At 38.3% G+C, this 12184-nt stretch overlaps 1 non-coding gene across 1 annotated transcript; it reads left to right on the forward strand.

Moving 5' to 3' along the window:
* The first annotated feature begins 6103 nt into the window (after positions 1 to 6103).
* Positions 6104 to 6210, forward strand: LOC133828126 (small nucleolar RNA R71). Its single transcript, XR_009890765.1, has one exon. It is a non-coding gene; the product is annotated as a small nucleolar RNA R71 (small nucleolar RNA).
* The last annotated feature ends 5974 nt before the right edge of the window (positions 6211 to 12184 follow it).

A 12184-nucleotide genomic window follows, 5' to 3' on the forward strand; every position in this document is an offset into this window, starting at 1 on the left:
ATATTATAATATGACTTGATATGCATGTTTAGGTGTATTAGATATGCATGTGGGCATGTTTCTGATTAAAATGGCAACTTTCGTAACTTGGCCCATTATGGGTATATTTGGCATATGTGTGATATATGTGTGAGACCACATCATTATGTGGATATATTTGGGTTACTCGGCACGAGACGATCCTAGGGAGCAAGCTAGTAGGAAAGTCACAATGGGACCAATGCTTGACTCGGGGAAAGTCAAGGGGTAGTTTGGGTATTTAGTACATTGCCAGGATATTGGGTAATGGGAATAGATATTTAAGGATATATTTGAAGTTAGTGAGATCAGGAGGGAATTCTGGGGATTTTGACTATTTTGCCATCGGTGACGTTTTTGGGTACCCCAAGCTTTGGGATTTGCTTAAGGTTACTTAATCTCAAAGTAACATGATAGAAATAGAAACATGTTTAAACTCTCTCGCTCTCTGTGTGTGTGTCTCTCTCTCTCGTTCTCCTTTTTGACGATTGATAGCATTTTCGAACTAAACTCGAGTTTTAGAGCTCGGATTCAAGCAAGGTTAGAGTCAACGATTCTAGGAAAGATTAGAAGCTTGATAGTCGGAGGATTTAGCTGGGAAACAACATAATCATAGGTAATCTAAGTTTTAAGTTTCTGAGTTTTTTTTCCTTATGCTTGGATTGGATTTTATGATTTTGATGAGTTTTAATCCGAAGTAAAGTCAAGTTTGTTGCCCGGGATGTACCATTGATGTTTTGGGATTGAGTTGTGGGTTTGGTTTTGTTTTGGGATGAGTTTTGGAGGATTTGAATTATAGAAAAGCTGGGTTCACGGGGTCACGACGCGACCTTGTTCTTAGGCACACCGACCCTCATGAACCCAGGGGCATGGACGGTTCTCTAAACCGTTAATGCGCCGCGATGCCTGATAGGCTGCGCTGCGGCCTGTGTCCAGTGTTTTTTGGGGCTGGGCTCTCTGGTTGTGAGAGTTGCGACTATAAATGGTGGGGTGTCGCGACCCTTATTGGGTGCGCCATAGCACAAATGGGAGTTTTTGGCCAATGAAGGTTTTGAGAGCGAGAACTCAAACCTTAGGGCTCGGGATCGATCCTACAACCCACTTTAGTAGGATTCGATGTCCTAGAGGCTAGGACTTGGTCTGGAAGCCTGTGTTTACTTGTTATTGATAGGATTCTATACTTGGTTGTGACTAGGTTGTAACGCCCCAACTCCAGGGACCGCTACAGTGCACATTTCAAATAGTGCTAAACTCGCTAATCGAGTCATTTGGCCATAAACGTGTAACTAAGTATGATTACGGTTTAGGGGTTAAAAACTTTGGTTAAGATAAAATGTTTCACTAGAACGTTTACTGTATACATTGGGATCCCAAAAAATATAATTTCAGAGTCTATTACAAGAAAGTGTTTACAACAGGCCGTTCTAAGCGGCAAAACAGGGTTCAGCCCTAGTTCCTCTTTCAAACCTCGCCCAAGTACTGGTCGAGCAGCTGCATATGTACACGTCATCACCTAAGCTCTCTAACTCAAGGATGGTCCAGCTTCCTTTTGCCTTTACCTGCACCACAAAGCACCCGTGAGCCGAAGCCCAGCAAGAAAACTCATATGCTCATAAACAGTCATATCATGATATCAAACCATATCTGGCATGCCTAGCAAACATAGCTTTATTCAAGCATGCAAATGACCTCAAACAATTCTGGGGTATCCAGGATAAGAAATCCTGGCCTTCCGATTGGAGGACTATCAAGTCAATCCTAATCAGATGAGTGTCGCAGCACTTGAGGATCTGATAAACCATGCTGAGTGTCCGACAAGCAGGTCACTAATTCAAATGGAGGAGTGACTGTTAGGTAAGCCACTAGCCCCAACAGGTTCTGGTAAACCATACTGAGTGACTGACAAGCAAGTCACTAATTCAAATGGAAGAATGGCTGTTGGGTAGCCACTAGCCTTCAACAGGTTCTGGTAAACCATACTGAGTGACCGACAAGCGAGTCACTAGATCAAATGGAAGAGTGGCTTCTAGTTAAGCCACTAGCCTTCAAGCGCTTATAATGTTCATCGACCTTGAGGTCGGTCCGGCATTAATTCTCTTTGAGTCATTCAATGCAGATAGTTGATTAGATCTAATCTTTGTTGGCTTGCGTGATACACTCTAAGGTCGTTCTGACTAATGAGTCAGTGCAACGTGACCAGTGCCCAGTACCACTTCCGAACCTGACTAATGAGTCACAGCTTCACAGTTGATACTAGCACCTTTGCCAAATCTGACTAATTAGTCAGTTCCATGCACAGGTAAGCAATGCTATCAATGTGTATCATATGCCAATTATCCAAGAATAGGGCATTAAGCATGCTTACTAAACAGTTGCTAGCATAATTATGATCATGCACAAACACAGAGACTCAAGCTCTGACCAATCTTATATTCATCGTTCATGGCATGCCCTAATCACATGTTTCTCGTGCATCACATGCATCACACTTAATCATCCAGCATGCCTCAATAATAACCATATGCAAATGGGCAAAATTGCCAAGCATACATTATGCTATCAATGTTCACATTCAACATCCAGCATGCATCGATCACAGCCATGCATGTCACATATGGGGTGCAGTTTTCTTACCTTGGGTTCGAGCAAGAATTAATAAAAGAAACGACCCTTGAGAACGATCAACTTTTAGTCATTTAGCGGTCACCTAGTCATAACCAAGAAAATATAGGATTCATCAATGAAAATGAAAGCAAAGGTTTCCAAACCAATATCTAGCCTCCGGGACATCAATCCACACTTAACCGGGTAGTAAGACCGACCTCGAGGCCTTAAGCTAGCATCCCCAAGTCAAAAACCCATTTCTGGCCAAAAATGCCTTGATGGGCCGCGACTCACCCTCAGACAGAAGCATAATTCTTCCCAGAAACACACTCAGGCCGCGGCACACCCTAGCCAGGCCGCGGCACATTACGCAAACCAGCAACAGTCAGATTTTCTTCCCCTGCGTTTCCCTCGAAACCAAACCTTCAAACTAGTCCCAAACCTCAACCTAACATCCAATTCAACCACTAAACATCATCTACAACTCACCCACATCAAAACCCAAGTTAAACATCAACTAAACTTCCATTAATTCCAACTATTTACCAAGAAATCACAAGCTGAAAGTTTAAAGCCAAAACAGAGTATACCATGAAACTAATGGCTGGAACTTACCTCAAACTTGATTTTGAATCCCCTTTAATGGCTGAATCAAGTTCCTAAGCTCCCACCTTTGATCTCCTAGCTTAACTCCTCAATTTGGACTCTCAAAATTCAAAGGAAAGTGAAGGGAAGAACATGTATGGGAGAGAAGAAGAAGATGAGGATGAGACTCTGTTTTGGTTCTGTTTTTCTACAGCCTTAAAGTCCATATAAATCCAATCCAATGACCTAAATACCCCTAGGTCACTTAAGGTTCCTAAAGCCACCCCAAGGGAAAAATTGTCATTTCCAACCTATACCGTTAATTATAATTAACGCTCTCCAATTTCTGCTAATCTCAAAATTATCAAATACCGATAATTCACATCCCGTTACCCTTTAATTCCCGGCAACGTTCTAATCACCAAATTACCTCGAGACTCACTCCGAGCCCCGAACTTAATCCCGTTATGACTAGACCGAAAACTTGCATTCCCATGATCGTCTCATGCCGAATGGATCGAACCAATCCACATATAATGTGGAAAAATTTATAATTCACCCATATGCATGAAATTACACAATCACGCTCCCAACGGCCAAATTACCAAAATGCCCTTGCAATTAAAATATGAGACCATATGCATGCATTCACCATCATATAATAATATAATTCACATAAACATGCATATAATCATTAAATACCATAATAAATCAATTATGGCCCTCCCGGCCTCCTAATCAAGGTCCTAAACCTTATTAGGAAATTTGGGGCATTACAAGGTTATCGCTAGGGGCTCAGAACCGGGATCGTGCTCGAAGGTCGTTCATTCGTAACCTGTACTTGGACCAAAGGTAAGAAAGCTACACCCAGTATGTGATACATGTGACTATGGCTTGGCCCGAACTGTTAAACATGAATATGAATAGGGCATGAATGCCTGAGAATGTGCATGATTATGATTATGCTTATGATTGTTGATTAATCATGTTGAATGCTTTGTATTTGGATATTTGATATATGATATATGATATATGCTTGTCTACATTATCTGATTGAGAAAGGCTTGAGTTATGAGTCAAGGACGGCAATAGCGCATTGAGCGCTGGTCGTTTTGGTTAGGCTAACCAGGAGTGCATCATACACTTGTCTGACCTATTGGTCATGGAAAATTCAGCGCCAGGTACGCTGGGCCAGCTCCAAGGCTGGTTATATAGAGGATAGGGCAATGGGCTCCAGGGTGACTTATTAGTCCCATATCCTAGGGCTGGGCTTTGGACTTGACTTATGAGTCAAGAACGACATTAGCACGTTGAGTGCTGGTCGAAAAACATTGACTTATAAGTTAAGGATTGTAATAGAGTTGAGTGCTGGTCGAAAAGCATTGACTTATAAGTCAAGGACGACAATAGCGCGTTGAGCGCTGTTCGAAAAGCATTGACTTATAAGTCAAGGGCGAAAATAGTGTGCTGAGAGTTGGTCGATATGATTATGCCTAATCAGGAGTGTGACATACGCTTGACCGACCTATTGGTCGTGGAAAACTCAGCACCAGGTACGCCAGGCCAGCTCCAAGGCTGGTTATACAAAAGATAGGGCAAAGGGCCCCAGGTTTACTCATTAGTATCATATCCTAGGGCGCCGAGCCCCAGTATGATTCATTAATCATGTATTTTGGGCATTGGGCTCCGCTATGATTCATTGATCATTTATCTTGGGTTATGGGCCCCATATGATGTTGTAGTCATTTATATGAATGTTATGCATGCATGAGTAGGGTTATTACTGCTATGCATGCTTATTATGGTTTGGTAACATGTTATTAACTGCTTATGAGCATGTTTAAGTTTTCTTGCTGAGTCTTGGCTCACGGGTGCTATATGGTGCAGGTAAGGGGAAAAGAAAGTTGGACCATCCTTGAGTTGGAGAGATTCAGTGACGATGTGTACATATGCGGTTGCTCAACCACCATGGCCGAGGTTTTAAAAAGGAACTAGGGTCAAACCCTACTTTGCCGCTAAGGTCGGTTGGTTGTAACTTTTCAATTGCAATTAACCTTTCTAAATGTAGTTTGGGATCCCATGCATGGAAGTAAATGTTTTAGTGAAACAGTTGTGCCTTTTGACCAAAATTTTTAACCCTAAACTATTAATCACGTTTAGTTACACGATTATGACCAAATGACGTGTTTAGCGAGTTTATCACTATTTAAACTACACAGTGTAACGGTCCTTGAGTAGTAGGGCGTTACACACGTGTTGCCTTTTTTGATGGATTAGAGGTTGAGCGGGAAGTCTACCATGCTCTTGAATTATCAAAGTAACTTTGTCATTTGGCTTTTTTTGTCTTTGGTAGTTGTTGCTACCCAGGCCTCCATTGGCTCCCAGATGCTTGGTTTGAATCCTTCCAGCTGAAATTTGGATGGTTGTGCCAACTGGGATTGTAAGTTTTTGAGAAAGGGTTATAAGGCTTCTTATAATCCCCTAAAACATTGCATTGTTCCTCATTTTCTCCTCTTAACTCACCAAGAGTAGGGCACTCTTGCGGTTGATGTTCCATTCATCCACATATGAAGCATGGATCTCCTGTCTCTACTTTTACGGCAATGTGGATTCCTCTACCTTCTTGAGTTTTGAAAGCCTCGAATTGTTTTCTTAATGATTCAATTTGGCTTTTGACGATGTCATCTTCCCTCAATTGGTAGATTTTGTTTGATCGTGGCTTGTCCATAGGACTTGGTCCATTTCATGTGTAGGACTTTTCAGCGAGATCGTCGAGGTACTCGAAAGCTTCATCGGGATATTTTTTAAGGAATTCTCCATTGCACATCATTTGTACGAATTATCTTGTCCGGTTGTGAGACTGTCATAGAAATAGCTGACCAGACGCCAGCTTTCGTATCCATGAAGTGGGCATTGATTTATCAAATCTCTAAACCTCTCCTAGACCTGATGGAAAGTTCCATGGTCTTTCTGGATGAAGGTAAAGATTTGCCTCTTAAGGCTGCTAGTCTTATGGGGTGGAAAATATTTGGCAAAGAATGTTTTTGTCATTTCATCCCATGTTCTGATAGATCTAGGCCTTAAGGAATACAACTAGCTTTTTGCTTTGTCTTTGAGAGAGAAAGGAAAGAACTTCAATCTCACAATGTCGGTGACATCAGCTCGATTGTTGAATGTAGCCATCACCTTTTCAAATTCTCATATATGCACGTACAAACTCTCATTTTCCAACCCATGGAAGGTTGGTAAAAGGTTAATCATGCCAGGTTTGAAATCGAAATTTGGCATATTGTTGGGATACATTATGCATGAAGGTGTGATTGTACGCGTAGGATGTAAATAATCTTGTATCGTTCTAGGTTGGACTTCATCTTAATGAGCCATCGTGGGTGGTTCAAGAAGTCTCAGTGAATTAGGTGAATGTGAACGAATGGAAGAAGATGACAAGTTAGGAGAGTTCTCTAAAGCTTCTACTTGTTGTCTCACAAATCTCCCTAGTGCATCTCTATTTTGTAGCATAAATATTTTTTTTTTCTTCTTTTTGTAAGTATTATAAGCAGAAGTGTGTAATAGTGTAATAAATATACACCAAAAATGTTCCCAGGCCAATTGGGAAGGCTGCCAAGGTACCACTTTAGGCCCAAGAGCATTTCTAGAACTCCCCGAGGTTCTTAGAAAAGGTTGGAGGGTAACGCTAACACAGACCTTATTTAATAACTAATTTTTTTAAGGCTGAACAAGTTTGGTTTTTACTGATTTTCAAAATTACACAAATGTTCTCAATACTTTATTTTTTATGCTTTAAAATTTTATGATTCAAAGTTTTATGCTTTTTTTTTTATAGAAAAAGCCTAATTCTAGAAAATAAAATTCTAAACCTAAAAGTAAGAGAAAATAAATAAATAAAATAATGATAAAAATGAATAAATAAAAAGAAACTAAAATTGAAAATTAGTGAGAAAAAAAATTAAAAGAGAACTAAAAACAATTATATTTTTTCTAAAATAAAAATAAATAAATTCAATATGCAAACCTTTAATTGTAAAATTACATCACCGGCAACGGTGCCAAAAATTGATATCACCTAATAAACTCCTAAGCAGTTGCAGTAGTAATCAGGCTATGTCGTATCCACAAAGATGTCAAATATAAGTAAAAAGAAATATTAGTAAATTAGAAATAAGAAACTTAGAAATAATGTAACTTTGAAAAAGAATAATTTTTAAACACTAAATAAACAAAATTGAAGAATTAAAATCAGAAAGAAAATATGGAAGGCACAAGTTTCATTCATGCAAACATATATATATATATATATTAATAAAATTGATTCATTCTACTCAACTATAATTCTACACCATTAATTATAGTTGAAATATATATATATATATAATAAAACTAACCTTAAAATATGTTCTTAATTAAATTATACTAACTTCTAATTTTAAAAACCTACCATATTATATACCTTAGAGTGACAAAATACCAATATTAGAATCCAGTAAAAAGCATATAATATAACAAATATCATAAATTAAATCAAGAGCCTAAATTACATAAGAAGAGCATATAGACTTATGTAAAAGACACCAATAAACTTAGAATAAAAATTAGAAGAAAATGAATTTAATTATAACAAATATATAGAAATGAAGATCAAAAAAAGAATCAATATATAAAAAATATAATGTGAAACATGAACTTCACTCTAGCATTTCCACAAGAGAATTTCGCCTAAAATAGGCATTGTTTTCACTCAAAAAGTATAAAAGAAAAATAAGAAATAATTGTATTTCTCTCTAACTCTACTCTCTACTCTTAATTCCATAATCTGATGCTTTTTCCCTACATATGACTCTATTTATAGTGGAAATAGGACCCAAAATGTTTTAAAATCATGTACAAAAGAGTGGAAAAAATGGAGCAATGTGGGACAAGTGGGAGACAAGTTGCAACAGTAAAGGAGACACATTGGCCACATGTCACACACTGGTTGGCTCGACAGGCAAGTGGCAACAGCCGCAAGTGAGTGGGGAAACAGTGTGACACATGTCGCGAAGTGGCAAGCTTGGCAGGAGTGTGGCAAGCGTGGTGGGTCGTGGCGTCAGGTGGCAGATGGAATGGCTGTAGGTGCGTCAGGTGGCTTGGTCGCATCAAGCGGCTTGGCTGGCAGGGGACACGTGTTGCGCGAAGGTGGCCTCAACTGGGCTCAGCTAGGCTCGATGCAGTTTGGCTCAGCGAACCGGAGGATGCCACGTGTCGGTTGCTGGTGGCAGGCTTTGTTTGGTCTGGGCTTGATTTGTCTTCAAAAATGGCACTTTTTGTATGATTTCTTCAATTATAATTCTTTCTTTCTTCTTTCTTTTTCTTTGTGTCAAAATACATTTTATTTCTTGAAAATTAAACACAAATTAAATTAAAATTAATATTTTCAAATATAAAATATATTACAATAAATCTATGAAAATATTAATTAAAACTTAATTAATTTTAAACTTTAAAACTAATAAAATGATATTTTTGAGCACTAATCATTATGTTGTATTGATTTTTGTTTTTTAAACATTTTGTGTTTAAAATTTTATTAGGGTAGGGTTACTTATGGGTACCCAATATCGTGTAACTAATCGTATCTAACCATACCCTACTCGTGTTGGGTTGTGGAATAGGCATACTTTACCCATACCCTACTCGTGTAGGGTCATGGAATAGGCATACCCTCGTATAAGAAAATGCTTAACCCAAATCAAACTCATTTAATAATCGTGTATAAAAAATGCAAACCCAACATGTTTACAAACAAGTTGACATAACAAGACCCATATAACCCATTTACAAAAAAAAAAAATTGTCTTCTATTTATCTCAATATTTTAAGCTAATTATGTCATTTTTAACACATTTTATAACATGTTTATGACCAATTTAATACATTTATGACCCATTTAACACTAATATGACCTATTTAACATTAATATGACTTTTTTATAATTTAATTAATATATTTTTAAAAACTAAATATAGTAAAGGGGTTGTTATCATGTCATTTTCACGTTAGGCAAGTCAACTAAAAAATGACCAGTTTAATAAACAGGTTAGGTATGTCGACCCGAAAATGATCCAAATACATTATTAATAAACCTAAACCAATTTTTTTGTGCAAATTTCGAGATCTTGTAATCGTGTCTAACCTGTTTAACCATAGCATACTAGTAATTGGTTAACATTCTAAAGCTGAAGAAACTAGTTACCACTTATTGTGCCTTTTTTTATAGTAACTTGTTACCACTCTAAATACTAAAACAAATGCTAATCAATTATTGTCTCTAATTTTTTTAGATTTTGTGAAACTAGTAAAAGTTACTACTTTCAAACTATTACAAAATGTAGTAACTAGTTACTTTGTGGTGTTTCTTAGAGTTAGGTATACAAATCATGTAACGTCCCAAAAATGTTAATAAGGTTTAGAATCTTGATTAGCATGCCGGGAGGGCATGATTGGATATATGTGTGATTTATTGATTAAATGTGTGACTATGTGGCATGCATGATTTATATGAATATATTTATATGCATGTTTATGGGTATTAAATATGCATGTGGACCCGTTCTTGTTTAGTAATGGCATATATGTAATTTTGGCCGGTTAAGGGCATAAATGTGATTATATGTGTTAAAAAGTTGAGACCACATTATTGTGTGGATATATTTGCAGTATACGGCTCGAGGCGATCTTAGTGGGTGGATTAGCGGAATAGTCACATCGGAGTTTAATAACCGGCTCAGGATGAGCCTAGGGGTATTTTGGGAACTTAGAGAATATTTTGGGGTTTATTGAGTAATGAGTAAGCGTTTTGTGATTAGTTGTGCATGTTTCGAATAATTGGGAATTTTTAGGACGACTCAAAGAATTAGTGGGAAACGGGGCAAATGAACGTTTTACCCTTAGGAGCAATTAAAGGGCTGGGTTAATATCAGGGGTAATTTGGTCTTTTGGTTAAAAGGTATATTCAGCTAAGACTTTAGGAAACAATCAGAACTTAGCAGAAACCTCTCAAGCACTCTCTCTCCCTCTCATTCACGTTCTCTCTCTCTCCCTCTCTTGTGCCTAGGGGAGTTTTAAACTTTGGAAGAGAGACTTAAGGAATTGGGCTTGAGGGTTAGGGAACTAAGGCTAGGATTTTGAGGTGCAGCTTAGAGACATCATTAGCATCATCAAGGTAAGGGTTAAATTTCAATTGTTCTGCTGTTGTTGTGGGAGTTTATAAGCTTTTAAGTTCCAAAGGGGTTTTAATGAATTATGGGTTTTGACAAGGATTTTGGGTTAGGATTTTAGGAGATTATGGTGATTTAAGTAGGCTATTGTGATATAATGGTCAAATTCTGGTTCTAGTGTAAGTTAGGATAGATTTTTGATGAATTAAGCTGGGGAAAAATGCTGAGAAACCCAGGGATTTCTGGGATCACGGGGGCACGTCGTGACCCAGTTCATGGGCGCCTCGGCTCGCGTGCCTCAGAAGGCCCTGGAAAGGCTGCTGACTTATGGGTGCATCGCGACCCTAGGGGGCAAGTCGCCACCTGCCTCCCCCTGAACAAGAGGCTGGGGCCTCTGACTTGAGGCACGCTGTGACCCTTAGGGCCAAGTCGCAGCCCGCCTAGGCAGCCATAGCCTAGGTTGGTTTTTAGGCTCGGGGACTTAAACCTAAGCACTCGAGACGAATTCTACTACCCGGTTTAATGGAATTCGAGGTCCAGGAGGTTAGTATGTATTCCAAAACACTAATTGGATTAAATTTTGATAGTTATCCATTGTCGCTTGTGACTAGGGTTACCGTTAAGGCTCAGGACTGAGGATCATTCTCGGGACTGCTTTGCAACCTTCGTTCGGGACTCGAGGTAGGAAAACTGCACCCAAGTTGTAAATGGGATTGAGATTCCCTATAAATGAACATATGTGTTCTGTAACTTGTTTATCTGTTATGTGTGATGTGAAAATACGACCTAAGGGAGCCGGGGCTGATGTTGAATGTACTGAACGCAGCTCAGCCTAATCGAGTCGGGATCAACTAAATAACCAGAGGGCTCGGCCTAAGGGCGTCCGACCCCTATTTAACTGTACTAAGGTTGATTTATATGTTTGGATTGAACTATTATCGCTGCCTAGTTTAGCACTTGTATTCTGCTGATTAATTGAACTGGTTGGTCTAAAGTTTGTTATATATATATATTTGATGCTATCTATGCTTGTTGATTAAAGTTTTCTTGCTGAGCCTTGGCTCACGGGTGCTACGTGGTGCATGTAAAGGCAAAGGAAAGCTGGACCAACCATGAGTTGGAGAGCTGTGGGGGCGGTGTGTACATTGGCAGCTGCTCGATTGCCATGACCGAGTGATTTACAGGGATTAGAGTTCAAAATTGTATTTTTCCATTTAGCCGGCTATTGTTGTAATAACTTTTGAGGGTTTTATCTACCATGTAAACACCTTTTTTTTTGGGATCCCATGAATCAAACTCTTGTTTTAATGAAAGTCAACCATTCTACGATCAAAATCTTTTAACCCTAACTTTTCAGTTGACTTTAGAAACACATTTATGTTCAAATGACTTGATTAGCGAGTCTTGCACTATTTTAAACATACAGTGTAACGGTCTTGGTTATCTAGTGCGTTACAAATCATCACTTTGAAACTAAATATTGGTACTAGTTACTTTGTTGTGTACTATAAACATGACAACAACTAAACAATAAACTAGTAACATAAAAGTAGCTAATAACCAACATTTCACTAATATGATAGTAAATGATTACTAAATAAGAAAAGCTAGATTAAAAGAAAAAGATGACAACCACCGTTTAGGAAACAAAATATAAGAGATATTAAGCAACCAGCAAAATTAATTTCTAGTTGCTACACCGAAACAAAACTCAACTATTAACTGGTAACTAAACTGAGAAAAAAAAGACAACCCATATTTAA

The sequence above is a fragment of the Humulus lupulus genome, chromosome 3 (genome assembly GCF_963169125.1).
Source record: "Humulus lupulus chromosome 3, drHumLupu1.1, whole genome shotgun sequence".
Taxonomy (NCBI): domain Eukaryota; kingdom Viridiplantae; phylum Streptophyta; class Magnoliopsida; order Rosales; family Cannabaceae; genus Humulus; species Humulus lupulus.